General features: G+C 39.1%; 1 long non-coding RNA gene across 1 annotated transcript; it reads left to right on the plus strand.

Moving 5' to 3' along the window:
* Nucleotides 1-396: 396 nt before the first annotated feature.
* LOC106958883 (uncharacterized) lies at nucleotides 397-15,456 on the plus strand. The gene is made up of 3 exons (XR_001427240.1): nucleotides 397-481; nucleotides 1,553-1,757; nucleotides 15,390-15,456. It is a non-coding gene; the product is annotated as an uncharacterized LOC106958883 (long non-coding RNA).

The raw sequence follows: 15,456 nt of genomic DNA on the forward strand, positions 1-15,456 counted from the left end.
TGTAACTCTCCTGGTTGGGCTCATAGTCGGCGGGATTTACAGAGTTGGTAAAAGGTTACTAATGCTTAGAGAGGCGTCCCTTCTCCATAAAGATATATTTGATAAGTTTCCAATAATTCTTGTTTATAAAGTGTACCGGATCTGTGAAAGTTATTAAATAAAATGAAAGTTTGGTTTGTATCCTTGCCTGTTCATGCAGCCGACCGCGCAGCGTCCAATCAGCATTTTTAAAGTGAAATCCACTAAATAGAAGCGATATTAGCTTCAGATGTGTGTTTTAGACTAGCTTTAAAAGAGCGCATTGGCTGTTTTGACGTCCGTCATGGCGGAGTGGGCGGAGCTTGGGACGTCACAAGCAAACGCTAAATAAACAGTGAAAGTCATGTCACTTCCTGTTTCCTCACTTCCTCTGTCAGACCGAGAATCCCATAGTCCGGTTTTAAACACTTGAACTTTCAAACTTTTCTACACAGAATCAGCGGTGAGTTCCTTCTGCTTAGTAATTAGTAAAACCTTTTATTAATACAACCAATTTACAAAGAAGTTTCACAAACTCTCCTTTTGCTGCCAGTTATAAAGCTAAATCTGTTAGCTTAGCGCTACGCCAGGTGCCCCGAACACAAGTCTAGAAAAGCAAGGTTTGTCCTGTTAAATGATTTCGTTTTATTCAATGAGATGGAAACAAATAATTGCAGCGTTGTGGGTTTTTCTTTGAAAACAAGATTAAAGCTGAAGGTGACCAAACATTGGTTTGAGTAGTTTTAAGTTGGTTTGTTTTTGACCTCTCTTAAGGTCAGATTTATTTACTTTTTTGGATGATTTCCTTCTGATATTAATTCAATATTCTTTAGTTATTGTAGGCAGTGATGGCTGTGGGTAGAAAGATTTCCTGTAGCAGTCTGTATTGCAGTGAATTTGAAGAAGCTTCTGACTGAAGACTCTGTTTTTCTTTGACAGTCTCATGAAGATGGTCAGGTTTGTCCATAATTTTCTTGATTTTAATGTAAAATATTTCTTTCTGCTATTATCTCCATTTAAGGCGAACCAAAAATATGAACAATTTTAAACAATTTATACAAGTTTGTTTATTTGTTTGTTTCTGTTTAGCTGAATTTTTAAATTGGTTATGTATTAAATTTAACTCCAGGAAATGAATTAAATTATTTTCATTAAAAACATCTTAAATCAAATTTATGGAACACCGCTGCATATTTTCTATTATACTAAATATGGAGATACTGTAGGACATGCTCCTAGAATTAATCTTTAATTTTACTGCATAAAAAAATATTGTAAAAAAAAAGTAAAACTAAATGTCAAACCTTAACCTTTTTTTCTTTTTAAAGTCTCCTCTCTTAGTTTTACCTCAGACTGATTCATGTTTTACTCTGGTCCAACGTCTCACAGCCACTTCAACCTCGAGTGTGATGAACTGTACAATTAAAGGTTAATGGACTCGTACAGCTGTGAGAGTTGGCCCTAATCGCGTCCTAATTAGAGGTGGTTCGGTTCTGCTCCCCTCCAGACAATTATCCTTCCTCTTCCTCTGCAGAGCGCCACTTTCCTCCACCGCCACAAAGTAGGGCAGCCGGAGCCGCATTACGCTCGGAGTATCCCTCATCCCTGTCAGGACCGGAGTGGCCTCGCTGTCCGCCGAGTCGCTCAGCTGGACGCATTAATGAGTGACCCAGTCGACCCAACGCTGCTAGCAGGGAAATCCAGGAAGTTCGCGGCGCCGTCTCCTTGTCAGCATGGAGGTCAGCATCTACTTTATGTAACATTCACAGGTTTGACCTTTTCAAAAGCTTCCTCAGCTACTTACAGCAGTTTGGTCATCCAAACTGGTTTCAAACCAACAACACGGCAAACAAACTGAGAGTTTAGTTTATGTTTGATAATCTGGAAGTGATGAATAAATGTGAGGACATTTTAAAACATGTTTTTATCTGAAATCGAGGTCTTTGCTTAGCAGCAGATTTACTAATAAGTTAAGATTATTTGTACTGGATATTATTCAAACGAACAACAACAAAGAAATATTAAGGGAAGTAATAAAAAGTTAAAATGAATTATGTTCCAGTTATGAGTCAAACAAAACTAAGGCTCAGAGTTTTAGTCTGGATGTAAAGGAACTCAGTGTTTCAACAGTTTTTCAGTTTTCTGGAAGTTTGTTCCAGATTTGTGGTAAATAGAAGCTGAATGCTGGTTCTCCTCGTCTGGTTCTGGTTCTGAATGCAGAACCTGAGCGGTTGATACAACAACAGACCTTTAATCTGTTCAGTGATTTATAAACTACCAGCAGTAGTTTCTAGTCTTTCAGTGAAGGACTGTAGAACCGGGCTGGTGTAGAACCGGGTGGTGTCTCTGTCCTCCTGGTTTTAGTCAGAACTCCAGCAGCAGGGTTCTGGACCAGCAGCAGCAGGGTTCTGGACCAGCAGCAGCAGGGTTCTGGACCAGCAGCAGCAGGGTTCTGGACCAGCAGCAGGGTTCTGGACCAGCAGCAGGGTTCTGGACCAGCAGCAGGGTTCTGGACCAGCAGGGTTCTGGACCAGCAGGGTTCTGGACCAGCAGGGTTCTGGGTCGTTGGTCTGTCAGTCTGACCTGCTGACTCTGGTCGGAGACTTTAGTCCTCTGGTCCTGAAATGTTCTGCAGCTGATAGCAGAACCACTGTGGAACCGGCTTCATGTGGCTCTGAGGTCAGAGGTCATCCTGATCTCTAGCTCCTGGGTGTAATAACTGAAGCTGTGCATTGACTCTAGATCTATAGCTCTAGATCGCTCCTCTGTAGGTCCTAAAATAATAACTTCAGTTTTGTTTCTGTTGAACTGGAGAAAGTTTTGTCACATCCACACATTGATCTGTTCTGATGTTCCTGTTCAGTGGTCGGATGGGTTCAAAGGTCACCCGGTGACATCGTATTGCAGAGCTGTGTATCATCTCTGTAGTCATGGTAACTAATCTTCCTGTTATAATCTGAGCTAATATCTAATATAAATGTTAAATAGTAAAGGATCCAGGATGAACCTTAAGGTTCAACAGCTGACATCATTTTTCTCTTTGACTTACGTAATGAATCAGAGAGATCCCTGTTGCTTAGGTCAGATTTTAATCATGCCAGGCCAACGTTAATATGACATAAACTGTTGATCCTCTGGTGAACCAAATCACCGCTGCGGTTTACAGATGATGGATGGATGGTTTCCATTCTACCAGCATGGTAAGAAGATAAACCGTGTGACGAAGCTTTAGTGTCGTCACTTTTACAATCTTTTTATCGTCCTTCACTGTTGGCCTTCAGTCGGCCTTCGACTGTTTGCCTGCAGACTTTCAGCATCTTAACGGCAGAATAATCAGGATTTCTACATGAAATCATTTCCAGCACATGAATGATGATGTGATCTTTGCTCTCTCCTCCGCCTCACCTTTGAGGTCTCTGCGTGTTGGAGAAATCAGTGCAGTGATATCACAAATGCGATTAATGTTGCATTGATGTGAGAACGCAGCGGTGCCGGTGCAGTGGACTGTGAAGGCATGCAGCCGAGTGTGGCTGTGCGTTAATGCTGCTTGGTCCTGAATAAGTAAATGAGAGCGCTCCAAGCAGATAAGCACTGAGAAGTTTCAGCGGCGGACGACTTTAAAAAGTTTTTTTTCTCTCACACGTCTCCTTAAATTAATGATCTGCCGGCGTCACTCGCTCTCTTGTGGTCACTTATGGCTGCATTAGCGACTTGCATCCTCTAATGTAAAACTTTCACTGCCGTCATTAAAGGATAAAAGTTGCAGTGTGTCGCTGGAGGATCTGATGTTTGGCTTCACACAGCACTGATGCAGGACTTGGATTATTTAAATCCTTTGTAAAATAACCATCTGCATTGTAATTTAATTGCACATTTCTGACCTCCTGAGTTTCGCCTCAGACTGAAATAGCATTGCATCATCACTGATTCTCACTGCTTTGCTGTTTAATTTGTTTTTCTGGTGTGGAAAAAAAGTATTTTGAATATATGTGCACACATTTTACACTCCACTGCAGAAAGCAACGATGGCTTATTAGGGCCACTGTATGTAGACAAAAGGAGTAAATTTATGCAAAAAAAAGCAAACCACAATTTTGAGATTAATTTCAGAAATTTTCTAAAAAAAAATAAGGTTATTTCTGAGCTGCGAAAGTTGAAAATTAGCTAGAGGAAAGGTCAGAATATTTGAGATTCTCTAGAAAGTTTGAGAAAAAACTCAGAAATTGTCCAAAATGTGAAATTTTCTGACTTTAGAAACTCAGAAATGTTCAAGTTTTTTCTAGATTTTTCTGAGATTAATCTAAAAAAATTTGCATTTGTTTTTCCTAGGAAATTTTTGACTTTTCAAACTCAGAAATGTCAAACTGTTTCCTAGAAAATTTCAAAATATATGAGTTTTTTTTTTAAACACAGTAATTTCAGTCAAGCATCCATTCATTCCCATTTATAATAGTTACCCAGTTAGTGAATTAAGTTCAGTTTATTATTTTGTCAGTGAGAGCCAATGGGCCGAGTTCACACACCTGCGGGACGCCAGTTCTTACTGGAGCGTTCTGTTGGTGTCCTTCCTAATTTAACTGGGATCTCAGGTTGATCCAGTTAAAGGAGCAACTTTTCCCCCAGTGATTGAATCAACTGTAAAAGTTTTTATCTTTTAGGGGGAAATGCAGAAAATTCAACACCTTCCAGAGATTTAAGGTTCAAAATCCCTTTGACTTGATGGTTAAATTAATTCCAGTCGACATTCTGCTGGTATTAAAATTTAGACAGTTGTGATAAATAAAAGTGAATGTTCAGTCGACATTAAACATGATGAGTTTTTACCCTGTGAAGCAGACAGTTTGTGTGAAATTCTGCTGCTGCTGCTGCTGAGATGCTTTCATAAATGAGACGACCTTCACTTTGTCTGAGACTTGTCCTTTAATTTTCTGCTTCCTTTGAATGAATCTGAGCGTTAGAAGACAGATTCCATCAGCCGAGGCCACCAGGCCCGTTTCTGCTGGTCGTCCTGAGCCACGTCTTTATAAATACCTGAAAATGTTTGTCAAGGTGCAAAAAGAAAATCTGCTGCAGCTGAGGATTTACAAAAACAATAGTTTTAAAATCCATGTTAGACTAAAAGTAATTTAAATAATGTAATAAATTTGTTGGTATCTTTCCAATGCTACAATTTTCATCCATTGATTCTTTGAAAGACTCGACTAACTGTTCAATTCACTGCATTATATGTTGACAGGATGGATAAACTTTACTGAACATCTTTTTCTTTGTCTGTTTCGGCCCTGGGCCTTGTGGGCCTGGGTCAGGTCTTGTCTGTCTTTGTGTCAGGTGCTGCTGATTTGTTCATTTGGAGCGCAGAGTACTTGAACCTGGCTGTCTCCGTCTTCTGGGTCGCCTTCAGCTTCCTCTCTGCTGCTTGATGCTTATGATGTTTGGTTGCCAGGCCTCAGCTCCCCTCCTTTCGCACTTTTGAGTTTCTTTGTTTTGGCACCTCAGCACTTCCATATGCATTCATACAACACAATACTGATATTCACAATCCATTGTTGTTTTTGTTAATATTTATTTGTATGCACTTTAACCACGGCATGGCCTCATGTTTTTATGACCTGGAGCCAGTCGTAACAGTCTTTAAATGTTTTTAAGAAGTAAACCTACCATAGTCTTAAATAATGTTTGAATTTTTAAGCTTTTTGTATAACTTGTCTTGCGAAAAGATTATCATTCGATTATTAAAAACTTTTCAGATTCTCTCATATAAAACCACAAACTAACATATTATTGGGATTTTGTGTGACAGATACAAAATGACCAAGAAAGAAAATTTTTAAATTATTTTTAAACAAAAATCTGAAAAGTGTGGCATGCATTTGAACTGGTTCTGTGTTAAAAATACACCCTGGTCCCAGTGGGGTCGGGAGGTTCTGCTGCCTCTCCAGCCAACGTGTCAGTGCGAGGCGGGTCACCTGGACGGGTCGCCAGTCTGTTAAAAATCTGGTGTTAAAAATCCAAACAGCTAAAAATCTTCTGGGGTATTTCTGCACCAGCTTTGCATTAAATATTCAGCAGTCAGTTAGATTGCATCAAATGTCATATGTTACATACCAGCTAAATGTTTGGGAAATAAAACGATATTCATGATTCATAAAAATAGCTTTTTATACAACTTGACTGAAATGTTTAATTTAAATATGAGTTCAAACTGAATCCAGAAATGTTTCCAAATCAGACAAATAAATCTGCTGAAGCTGAAGCTTTAGTTGTCACCTTTTCAGTTATGGCTAAAAATAAACAAAAACATTAAAAGTAAATGGAAAAAGCATCAGAATCTTAGAAGAAACTAAATTATTACGTAACATTCTGTCTCCAGAGATGTAGATATAAAATAAATGAAGGATTGATCAGGACTTTTTCACAGTTCAGGATGTCACTTTGTAAACCTTCGTATCACACAGTCTGGATAATTAAGGTGTTTAACACTCTGAACGCTTTAATTTCCTGCAATTATTATGAATTATGTTAATTAATTTGAACTTGCTGACAGAAAACTCTGCAGTTTAGGTTTTGATTTGATGGTGTTTGCACTCGATCCTGTAAGGAAAACGTGGATGTCCATGTTGTGGTGCAGCTTTGTTTTCATGCTCTGTGTTGGTGACGTATCGCCGTGTCTTTGGATCAAAGCTGGGGGTCCGTCCCGTCTCCGTCCCGTCTCCGTCCCGTCTCCGTCCTCCAGCTGTCTCTCAGACAGCGTAATCCCTCTCATGTCTCCAAGAGGAGCTGAATCCATTAGAGCCCATTGTGCTGCTCCTGAAGAGCGGGCCTCACACTGATCCCTGCGTCACTTTGTTGATGTTACAGAACCGTTATTTCATATTTGGTCTGTGCCTGATCTTATTTTAATGAGCTGCTTTTCCCCATAATTGCAGATGATTAAAACAAGCAGCGCAGAAGTTAGCACTAATTGAGCCATAAATACATTAACGCTCTCATATTGCCTCAGATCCCACATGTTCAGGGTTTTAATGATGGTGGAGAATTAAAGGTGAATATATTTAAAACTAATTTCATTAAATATACCACTCGGAGCCCCTCCTTTAGCTTGGATAAACACTGCAGCCTGTCTGAATGTCTGCAGAATCGATCTCAGGATTGTCCGCTAATCATTTGCATAAACGGCTTTAATTTGGGGTTTTAATTATTTATTTGCACCAAAATTTATTTTTAAAAACAAGCTCTGAGTTTTAAATCTATTTATGTTCTCTAATGCACACAGAGCAAAAATTATACATACAGCTCAGATATAAACATACACCTGCACTGATATTTGGATTAATGCCCAAAGTGGCACCACGACCTCATGCCGTTGGTCTGCTAATCCGCTAATAGCAGAGCTAGTTTTCAGTTTAGCTCTTCAGCGTCTTTGCTAACTTCGAAAATATTTAGCGGACTTAGTGTCTCCTAAATTACTTTAACAATATAAATTCTAATTTAATTCATAGTTGTTTAGATGTTTTCTAAACTTTCAGTTGAATAAAGTTCAACATCTGCAGTTTTGGTTAAGAGTTCTTCAAGTTTATATTCATGCTCTTACTTTGAAGGGGTGTAGACTGTTTATACACATTCTCCACGTGACGCAGCAGCAAATGACATTTAACCTGTACCCAGAATGCATTGCTGTACTGTAAACAGTTTACAATCTACTGCTGTCCTGCCTGCTTTATGACCGAAGTCCTACTGTGATCAGTTAGACTAACTAGGCTCCATCAACATGGTTGAATTTAGCGTTTTAGCATTAGCTTCTGCTACATACCATATTGGTGTAGGGTTACAGTTTATGATTAGCAGTTAGCAGTTAGCCCACCACTTCTGTCCATCAACAAGCTTCTGCCTGGTCGTTTGACCACTTTTCTTGTCAAACGTCCAGGAACATTTTTTAATCTCATAAAAACCAACGAGGCTGCAGTTTACTGCTAACTCTCCATGGGTATTTACATTTTATCTACATTTTTTTTATTACATCAGTGATTCTCCTGACATTACCTTGCATATTTTGTTGCAATATTAACATAAAAGCCCTGTGAAGGGAAGGCAAGGCAGAGGAGGACAGGACGTTGGAAAGCAGAGGCTGCAGGTTTTTCTGCCCCTCATTCAAGCATATGCAGATGGATTCAGCGTTAAAACACTCAAACGGACGCCAAGCACAGAAAGCAAAGGTGGATTAATGGAGGCTGCATCCACTCTGAAGCCGGTTCCCTATTTTTCATGCACAAAAGTGAACAGTGCATTTCAATTTACCTTAATTTACAACGGCGGCTGGTGGTGTTAATATAATGGACCTTCAGATTAGCCCAGGTAGGAAGAAGTACTTTTTCGACCACTCGTCCTTGACTTGGCTCCATCCCACCTAATTATTTATAACCAGGCTGCAGATATAGTCTGCTCAAGAAATGGCTCCTTACTCCAGCTGTTTCGGTGTTGGCGTTTATCTCCCTCAACATCTACCAGCAAATTGACTTTTATAGACACAAGTGTTATCAAATCTCCACCTCATTTTATGTCCAAATTGGGATGAAAGCTCCAATTCAAACCTCTGCAAAGGTTTAATGATCCAAAAATCCAACTTGTTTCTATATGGACTGAGTTTTTATTTATTTAACCCAATATTTTTAATCTAAAATGTTAAAAATTATATTTCATAAATTAAAGTGGACTGTGGGGCAGTTGGTAGAGCTGTTGCCTTGCAGCAAGAAGGTTCTGGGTTCGATTCCCAGCCCGGGTCTTTCTGCATGGAGTCTGCATGTTCTCCTTGTGCATGGTGGGTTCTCTCTGGGTACTCCGGCTTCCTACCACAGTCCAAAAAAAACATGACTGTCTCTAAACTGTCCCTAGGTGTGTTTGTCTCTGTGCTGCCCTGCGACAGACTGGCGACCGTTAGCTGGAGAGGCACCAGCACCTCCCGACCCACTAGGGACAAGGGATGGATGGAAAATGGACCGTAGTTCCCTGTGGCCTAATTTGACTGAGCATGCTAATTGATTACTGTAATTTTATATTAGTGCTAATCTGAGCCACAGATCATTGAGAAAAAACATTTAAAAAAGTTATTTTAAAAACATTTTCTATCACAAAAAGACAAAATAAGTCTAGGATTGAAGTAAATTATTACATAGACGCTAATGCTAATGTTAGCATGCTAATATTGGCATCAGTGTTTTTAAAAAGCTAATTTCTGTAATTTATGTTGGTCTGATATACAGATTTCCAAAACAATTTAAAAAATGTGGATGTACTCAATTGAATTGAAACGTGAGGATAAACAGGCTAAAGTTTCGATATGAAGCAAGATGTAAATGCTAACATGCTAATGTGAGCAAAGGGCTGGTGGCTATTAATAAGGCCAGTCGGCTAAAGAGGTTTTTATTTTATGCATTTCTAGACTTAAAATTACATTATAGTGTCCACAAACCATTTTAAGCTGAAGAGATGAAACAGGTTAAAAATATTAAACATTTGTAAACCTAGAACATCATTTTTGAACAGTTTTTTGTTTCTCTCTCACATTCTGCTCAGTAGAAATGTTGCTGTGTCAGATTCAGGTCTGAGACGTGGAGTCTGGGCAGAGGATATTACGTTTATGTCGGTTTTCACACATCGGTCCCGGCTGTCAGCCCTCCTGAGCGCAGCTCCAACTATAACGCCACCTCCGGCGTGTTGACAGTCCTGTTGACTTTCTCTCCCTTGTGGCTTTGATTGCTTTGACAGCAGAGATAAATGATGATGTTCTCTCTTTTTGACTCAAACTGCCTCAGAAAATCTTCAATAATATATTTTTGGCAAAACAATGTTGGAGTCCGGTCCTTTTTTAATGATATTGACTGTGGATAAGTCATCTATAATTACCATCTGTTGTGAATACTTTGTTTAAATAACACCTTTATGAGTGGCTGTAGTTTTTCTCACATTAAAGTTTAGTGATCGCAGAAATCTGTTTGCCAAATTTGTGGAAATATAAACTAAACCATCTTTCAGTTCTACGGATTTACATTTCAGGATGATAGTTTTCTAAATTTGACCAATCAAACTTGATGGGCGGGATCAGAGGAAACCCTGACGTCTGATTGGCTGCTTCCAACAGCAATTAAAGACAATTTCTCAGTTTGCTGCGACTCGGAGGTCAAAATCTTAATTGATAGTACGGAATAACGTTCTTCAAAGATCATATGTAGCAACATTTTCAATTCACAAATTAAATTATTTAATAATTAGACATATGAGCCCAACTACAAAGATATTTCTGGTTTTTAAACGGTTATTCAGGTTATTATGTGGAGCAAAGAGTTATTCTAGCATTCATGGAAGGTCTTTAGAAATTTGGACTGTGCACGCTGACATTAGCGTTAGCTATGTTTAGCATTGAGATGCTACTTTAGACTTAAATAGCTTCACTGCTAGGCTAACTCCTTTTAGCACAACTTGAACAATAGTTCTTCCAGCATCCAATCAGATCGTTTAGCAGCAGAAATTAACCCGCAGAGGGCCGAGAGAAGCGACTTTATCCATCGCTGTTGTTAGCGGATGTCAGTTGTGCGTCGGATTTACAGGCGTACCAGAAACACAACACAAAGGTTCCAGCTTGTTACTTTTGTATCTAAAAAGAAAAATATTGATTAATTGCATTAAAATCTAATCAAAATTGGTCCTTAATAAAGCATTTCTCATCTGAACAAACTAAATGCTTGGGTTGACTTTTTTTTATGTCAATTATATGCTTTTCCATAATCTTATAACAATTTAAGTCTGAACACAGAAGTTCACACTGAATTAATGGAAAATATTTCAATCTAGAAAGAAATAAGAAGGTCGAAAAATAAATGGAGAGAAACTTTAGACGCCCAGATAAAGTTTTAAAATCCAAATTCATATTTCAGTACATGGAAACACTTTTCCATGTATTTCCAGACTGCAGCAACCCTGAAGCAATCAGTTTGGACTGAGTAGGTTATCTATGAGTTTAAAGTAAATTGATATATTGATTGATTGAGCTGCGGACAGTCGGAGTATTGATCGCTGGTAGAGAAACTTCACATTTATCCACTTGTGTAGCAGCTTTAATTAGGTTAGTCATGCTCTGCTGTGCGAGGCCGTTTACCGCCCTCATGGGGCCGAGCATTAACAGCCCCGCTCTCCACACTGGCTAATTTGTTTTCATTACAATCAGTGGAAAACACTGTCAAAGCTAATCTTCTGTGTCGAGCACGCAGCCGCGCGGTTTGCTGACCCCAGGATTTTCTCTGCTGTGGGTGGCAGCGCAGAGCCGCGCCTAAATATTCATCCCCAAACGTGACAAAGTCATCGGAAAGAGATCTGACGCAGCGTTTACGCTGCTGGACGCTCATTACTCAGGAGAGGGCCAGGCTTTCCTCAGCAGACTCCTGCAAATCAGTCAGATTTGTGTCCGCAGGCAGAGCTCTTGGCTTTCTGCTGAAAGTCCTGAGTTTGTACATCTTACCGGACTTCCTGACTCATCCTGCTGCTGGGATATTTAGGTTGGATCAGTGTCAGCTTCCAGGCTCAGGAAGGTAAAGTGGCGTGCCGTCAATCTGTTTGCAGTATGAAAAGAGCAAATGTATGACAACAACGTGTCAGGCGTGATTATTTATCTAGTTAATGTCAGTACACATCTGGAATATTCCCTAAAGATGTTTCCAGAGGTGAAGTTTTTCCTCTCACAAATGAACACCGACAATAAGGGAGCCTCACTGCAGGGCTTCACAGAAAGCAAAGATCAGGAAGCCAGTGGGGGAAATGGATATTTTTATATGGAGCATGTTTGTGTTTTGTTTTAGTCCACTTTAATCCAACTCCAGTTCGATTGATGAGTAACCAAACTCTGATCCAGATTAAAAGAGCGAACTCTGGTCCTATAAACCTCTGTCTCTGTTTGGTTGAAGTGAATTCTGCTGCGGTTTGAATGTGAACGCCATCCGGACCGGAGACTGCTCCAAAAGCAGGAAGTGGACTACAGCGCAGGGCATTCTGGGTAAACACAACAACAAACCTCTATCGCTAGCAGGAGAAATGGTTCGTGGTCTTCTACCAAAAACCAGAGAAATCTTCCAACCATTAACATCTGACTTCATTTTGTTTCCATTTGGTGAAGAAGGAAGTTGCGCTCAGATTGTTCTGCAGAGGTTTTTGTGTCTTTTCCTGTGCAGCGCCCCCACAGGCCAGGAGGGGAACGTTGCTCTAACGGTTTGGCGGGTTTGACGCAGAGCAGAGACAAAGAGCTGGAGACGGAACAAATTTGGTTCTCAATTCAACCGAGTCTGTCAGGTTTGAAAACATCCTAAAATATATATTTGTGTTGTTTTCATTGTTGCCTTGTTTATTTAATTGAATTGTACAGCATTTTAATCAATGTCTGTTGTTTTTATGTGCCATATAAATACATTGACAAATACATGAGATCTCCTCTAAAACATTTATAATTGTCTATTTTAATAAGTCAAACACCAAATATACTTTAACATCTGTTAATGCACAGAGGAAAAACTGCCTTACTGCAGAAGCTAACACACTTCCTCATTTCCACTTTGGATGTTCAGCCAAACAAAATGACTGAAATCTGTTCTTCTGTCCATGTTCATTAAATGTTTCTCTTCTTAAGTTCTTACCAAATAGAAAGACAATAAAAGGTAAAAAAAAATTATTATTTTAAAATAAAAGCATGAGCTTATTGTAACAGACCTGTAATTAAACTGATTCTTATGTCTTCCAGTCTATCGCTGCCTGATTGAGGATAATTTTACAAGCTGTGATATTTCTGATTAGAATTAGAGGAGCATCAGAATTAATTTATCATCGTTTCTAATCAGACGAAAACAATCAGGGTTTAACTTTTATCTTGTATGCAGATAAATATTCAAGTTCCTGAAGTTTGTTTTCTGTAGATTATTTCATTCCCTAAATGATTTTATTTTATTTTCTTTATAGACATGTTGATTGATTCTGATTTATTTTCTTCTCCTTCCTTGGATTGTTTACATCATTTTCTCTGGTTTTCAGCAAACATTTGTCTCCTGCAGGAAATTAGGTCCTGTGCTGCATTTTAGCTTTTCTAGTTCCTCGTGAGATTTCTCTTTTTTATGAAATGTTTGCTTCTTCAGCCGAAGGGAAGCCACCACAGCCGACAGGTTTGCTTTTAAAACATGAGGAGGAAAATGTGAAGCCTTGTGGAGGGTCAGGATGTCGGAGCAGTTAAGCTGCCATTTCCTCTGAATTACTTCAAATCTTTCTCTGAACCGTAAATTTTACTAGACTTTACTTCCTACAAGGGTAATCTTACTGTTTATTTTGCATGATATTGGAATGAAACTGCCTAAATTACAACATTCACAGATAAATTTGAAATGTATATTTTTATTAAATTGGACTGTGCAGAATCTCACTGTTTGTACTGTTTCCTTGTAGCTTTGGTTGTGAAAATGTGCAACATTTTCTTTCAATATTTTAAATATTTCTCTCATGATATTGTCTATTCCTATTCATTTAATCTTACAGATTTTACAGTTATGTTGCTCTAATTCATGTTTTTTTACCTGGAAATAACTAATTTTGTGTTTTAACTGTGGAGCATCAATTTAATCTTCGATAAGTAGTGTCATGGATTATGGAGAAAAGTAGCAGATAAACATTTTTAAATCTAAAGTATAACGTAATTTCTTTGCACAGGTGACTCCTTATACTTCATTGCTTGGATTGAGCTCTAATGCACCCAGTATTTTATGTTCTGATTTTGCCCCTACAGTATATTATTCTTTTTTTGTATAATTTTACTCTTTCATCTTTATGTGAACCTACATGCCTTCATTGGCTGAAACTTTCTGCTGCTACACTTCAGTTTTCAGATTGTGGGACAATAAAGTGTATTTTTATTTCCTTCTAACTTGGAAACGTTTTAAAATGGTGAAGAAATATGAAATATGAACATCTAGTTTCTGTAAAATGTGTGAAAATAAATTTAAAGACGTATAAATATAAATTACCAAATATCCTCTCTGCAGATGAACATAAAACGTTCACTACCTTTAATAAGTGGGAACTTCATGTCTGTGTCCTGTTTCATTACTGATGATTTTTCTATGCGGTATTTTCAGTGTGAGCTGTGATGGAAAGCCTGTCGGCCGTTTGAAGCTCCGGCACTATAAAGAAAACATAATGGGATATCTATGATAGCTTATGGGTTAGCTTTCAATACTTGTGTTCTGCTTTGAAGACTGATGACATGCTTTTGAAAGTAATTGTGTTTCCAGGCCTGATTTCAGCCCCAATCTTCACCGCCGGGCCTTTGATGTTGCTTAATGTGGAAACTTAACAGGGGGGAAGGTTGTTAGACACGAGGAAAACTCTTATTGTTATGCACATCCAGGTGGACTTACAGCGTCTGGAAAAACTTTCACTTTTTGCCACATTGAAAAGACAAACTTTAATATGTCTTTCTGTATTGAGTCACATAAAGCCACATGGGGTGCGTTCACACTGCAGCCTGAAGTGACCCAATTCTGATTTTTTGGCAATTCCGATTTTTTTCCCAGGCCGTTCACACTGCCAGTAAATGCAACCTGTATGCATTCTGCAGTGTGAATGGGCAAACGACCTGAAAGTGTCCCGCATGCGCAGTAGAGGGCGCAATAGCGTCAGCGTTCTCAGTGTTCTGCCAACTGCCATGAAAAGAAGAAGTGCTCAGTGTTTGCGGAAGTAAACATGGAGGCTAACGGTGGAGCTTAGCTTACATGTTTGAAGTTGTTGTCCAACCGGAGCAGCATATTAACAACTTAATCCTCATATAATCCGTCATGGTTGTTGTTTTTCTTCCCACTTGCGCTTATCAGGACGCAGAATACTGAGATTTGTTGAGAAACAGAGACGTTCAGTTCTGATGAATGCGACCTGAACGTTAGGTCGCATTTGAATCGGATACGTGTCGGATATGGGTCACATTCGAAAAAGAATCTTACCTGTGCTGTTCACACTGCCATGAAAAGATCGGATACAGGTCACATTACGTCAAAAAAATCGGAACTGAGTCACTTCAGGCTGCAGTGTGAACGCACCCATGAAGTCACATAAACATTTAGTAGATGATGCTTTGGTCAAATGAGACTAAACCTGAACATTTGGAATAAAAACAAAAGGTTATGTGAACAGAGGAGGGCTACATTCCCACAGCAGCGCCTGATGCTCAATTCTTGTTTTATATTCTTTTAAATTCTTTTTGTCTTTTTTAGACAAAATATGATTTTTGTTTGTTTTTGTTTTTCTGCATGTTCGTTCCGGTCTACCCGCAACCACACGGCGACCCGCATGCGCAGAAGAAGAACGCTTACGTCACTCAGCAGCGCTCTGTTTACGGAAGTAGCAATGGCCGCCGCCGTCTGT

This window comes from Poecilia latipinna, unplaced genomic scaffold (genome assembly GCF_001443285.1).
Source record: "Poecilia latipinna isolate Pla-1442-1.1 unplaced genomic scaffold, P_latipinna-1.0 Scaffold1025, whole genome shotgun sequence".
Classification (NCBI taxonomy): Eukaryota; Metazoa; Chordata; class Actinopteri; order Cyprinodontiformes; family Poeciliidae; genus Poecilia; species Poecilia latipinna.